Source organism: Lygodium microphyllum, chromosome 14 (assembly GCF_053477565.2).
Source record: "Lygodium microphyllum isolate KBCC chromosome 14, Lygodium_microphyllum_v1.1.10, whole genome shotgun sequence".
Classification (NCBI taxonomy): Eukaryota; Viridiplantae; Streptophyta; class Polypodiopsida; order Schizaeales; family Lygodiaceae; genus Lygodium; species Lygodium microphyllum.
In genome coordinates, this window is record NC_141148.1 from 126,023,516 (window position 1) to 126,027,854 (window position 4,339).

Here is a 4,339-nt window from a genome sequence, read left to right on the forward strand (position 1 = left end):
GGGGCGGGGGGGGAAGAGAGAGAGAGGCGCTGGAGTTGTGCCGTCGTATTGTCAATCCAGCTTTTGCAATTTTCCTTTGAAAAAATACGTCGTCTATAAATTATTAAATACACAGCTCAAGGAAAAGAACCTTAGAGAAAAGAGATCGCTGGCCCACCCCCTACAAGACCGTTGGGATATGTCCCTATCATTGGACTCATCATCACCATTCTCCATTTACTGCATCGTTGGCCCATTTTTTTCAAACTCATATCCAAACTAAGAAGGGGTTCCCACACAAACGATGCGACAATCAACCTATTGCAATACACCATCGCGACTTCACAAACCTTAACTATCATACTAATGCCCAAGAAGCACAAGGCTACATCTCACTCGCTTCACATCATGTATTTCAATACATCGTCATGTTTCCTGAAACATTAATAATTGTACTAACGCCCAAGTAGCAAGGCTACATCTCACCCGATTCATGTCTTTTGTAAACGAAAGAAAGTAGCAAAACAATTGTCCCTCTGCTCATAAATAGGTGCAACGAGCGCACTTTGTATGCAATGACATGTCACACCCACAAATGTCAAGATGCAAAAATGTGTAATTGTATTGACATCAAGTAGTCATGTTTCACTTTTGAAACTTAATTTAATATGCAAATCAACCAAACATAATCAAAATGATCCACTGCACCATAGAAAATTGCCAATGCTCAAGTTGCATGAAACAAAAAATGTACATTTGAAAAGAACTACTATCAATCTATGCAATGCAATGATTTGAATTCAATTGTTGCGTAGAAACATGTTATCCTAGGCAAAAGTAGGCTTTCACTCTTTTCATGAACTCTAGGTGATAGCTCCTCCTAGGGCACCACATTCACAAGTAATGCAATTCCAAACACTAGAAATAATGATTTTGTAGATATATTTCTCATTGGAGAATGGATTAAAATAGGACCTTGGATGACATCCAGGGAAGACCTTCTGTGCATTGATTCAAAAAGACAAATTAAGATAGATTTGAGAACTCATATTGAGGGTCAACCACTCAAATGGTGACTCAAAAGCACATGTATCTAACTATCCCTCAATCTCATCCACATCATAAAGATCCTCATCATGGAGATAGACTCAAGCATAGTGGATAGCCTAATGTTGCACATTCATGGCCCTTAATATCGACCTCCACATTTATATGCATGTTGTATGTCTTCTTAAATAAGGGTTATATGGTAACACCCAAAAATTATCTATATATTTTTCTGTTTGATGCTTATACACTTCATGCATTGATACTAGGATGCCATGGTAATGTATTGAGGAGCTTCTTGGGATGTTTTGAGTTGGAATAGCTCAACACTTTGCAGGGTTTTGTTACTGCTACTATAAACCCTGCGACATCGAGTATCTTACTAGGGAAGCTTTATGCCTATTATGTCTACATATGCTTCGAGTATGCTACTTGGCTACATTGATGTTACATTGATCTACATGCCTAGATATGCTTATGATATGCTTTGAGGCTTGGATTTGAGCTGCACTCGATGTATTTGAGCTTTGGTTAGTCACTTCAATGATTCCACTTATGGGTACTGAAGACTTAGTGAATACTCATGCTCCCAAATGTATCTTTGATGCACTTGGGCTTCCTAGATGCTTTGATGTATATGCATCAAGCTTGGCTTGCTCATTTACCATTCTCGATTTGCTTTAGTGGATGTGCTTTGATTCTTTTATGCAAATCTTGGCTATTTGAGACAATGGGACTCTTTTGACTTATGTCTATGCTCTCATGTATGCTATTTGAGACAATGGGACTCTTTTGACTTATGTCTATGCTCTCATGTATGCTACTTGATGTAATTACTTCCCCTCATGGGCTAATTTGACTCCACATTCTTTGGACACCAGCACTTACCTATGTTAATAGTTTGCAAATAATGTATACATGGATATTGGTTATGTACTGAGCATCATTGCTCATTGACCCATTCGTTGTGCATTTGGTGGATCTCTACTATTCTCATGGAGTCTTTTACATGCATGATGTATATTCATATGGGATGTATGGTTTACTTCAACTTTGAATTATTGACAATCTTTGGTGCTGGTAGTCTATTCCTATTCACTACTAGTTGCATTTTTTATATCCTAGTTGCTATCCAAATATTCCTGGCAGTGAAAGCTTGCTATTTTGTCTATATGCATGTAGTTGGATTGATGTGCATTGTTGCATTTACTTTATCAGTGTTGTAATTATTGTTTTTCACATTCTTTTAGAGAGTATATACTTTTATTTTGCACTCTTTTGATTGTAGTTGGTGATTAGCCATATATTCTTGTATTCCCTTCTATTTGGACTTGCTTTTGACTCAATTTTGGGGTCGCTTTAGTGTAATTATAGTAGCACATACTTTTGGACTTTATAGTCATTATGATAGGTACTTCTCATGCACAAGCTGATATTGCTATTTTCAACATTGAAAAGCTTGATGATAACAACTTCTAACATTGGAAGACACAAATATGCCAAGCGTTGGTGCAAAAGAAGCAAGTTAGGCCATTAAAAACCAAGGGCATAAAGCTAGAAGGTTGGAATAGAGATGATTGGGACGAGCTTGATAAGTTATGCAAGTCTATTATCATATTGTCATTGTCTAAGTAGGTGTATTTCAATATTATCTCATGGTAGTGTATATGAGTTATGGAAGAAGATCCTTGATCTTTATAACAAGTAGAGTCTTGCATCTCAATTGATTGGTTGAAGAAGCTTGTAGATATTCTCATGAAGGAGGTCTTCCCTGTATGTACTCATTTGAATGTGTTTCACTCTATTTTCAGCTAGCTTATCTCATAGGATATCAAGCTTGAGGACAACATAAAATCTTTGTTCTAGCTGTCATTGTATTAGAAAGCTAGAAGGTTAGAATAGAGATGATTGGGACGAGCTTGATGAGTTATGCAAGTCTACTATCATACTACCTTTATCTAAGCATATGTATTTCAATATCATCTCTACTGAGGGTGGTGTATATGAGTTATGGAAGAAGATCCTTGATCTTTATGGCAAGTAGAGTCCCTCATCTCAGTTGTATTGGTTGAAGAAGCTTGTGAATATTCACATGAACGAGACCACCCTTATATCTACTCATTTGGATGAGTTTCACTATATTTTCAGCTAGCTTATCTCACAGGACATCAAGTTTGAGGACAACATAAAGTCTTTATTCTTGCTATCACTATACTAGAGTCATGGAATACATGTCATACTACTATGAGTGTTTATCTTCCTGAGAGTGGTTTTTTATGCAATGATATAGAGAATGATTTACTTACTAAAGAAGTTAACAAAAAGAATATTGATGTAGCCCGCACTTCTCATGCACTTACTGTTAAAGTTAGCATAAATAATATTGATGAAAACCACACTTCTCATGCACTTATTGTTAAAGGCAGAAATGGTAGAAATGATAACAATAATAAGCAGAGTCCTACATCTCAATTGTATTAGTTGAAGAAGCTTGTGGATATTCACATGAAGGAAGGCATCCTTATGTCTACTCGTTTGAATAAATTCCACCTATTTTCAACTAGCTTACCTCATAGGACATAAATTTTTAGGACAATATAAAGTCTTTGTTCTTATTGTCATAGTACTAGCATCATAGAATACATGTCATATTGCTATGAGTGCTAATCTTCCTAAGGGTGGTTTTAAATACAATGATGTAGAGAGTACTTTACTTACTAAAAAAGTTAACAAAAAGAAGTATGATGCAACCCACACTTCTCATGCACTTATTGTTAAAGTTAACATAAACAATATTGATGCAGACTACACTTCTCAAGCACTTACTGCTAGAGGTTGAAACTGTAATAATAATAAGCAGACACCTGCATCTCAATTGTATTAGTTGAAGAAGCTTGTGGATATTCTCACGAAGGAGGGTGTCCTTATGTCTACTCATTTGAATGAGTTCCACTCTATTTTCAACTAGCTTATTGCACAGGATATCAAGTTTGAGGACAACATAAAGTCTTTGTTCTTGTTGTCACAGTACTAGCATCACGGAATACATGTCATACTACTATGAGTGCTAATCTTCCTAAGGGTGGTTTTAAATGCAATGATGTAGAGAGTGCTTTACTTACTAAAGAAGTTAACAAAAATAATATTGATACAGCTCACACTTCTCATGCACTTACGATTAAAGTTAACATAAAGAATATTGATGCAGACCACACTTCTCATGCACTTATTGTTAAAGGTAGAAATGGTGGAAATGGTAATAATAATTGTGGTAGAGATGCACAGCCCACAAGAGCAAGTCTCAATCTTGTGG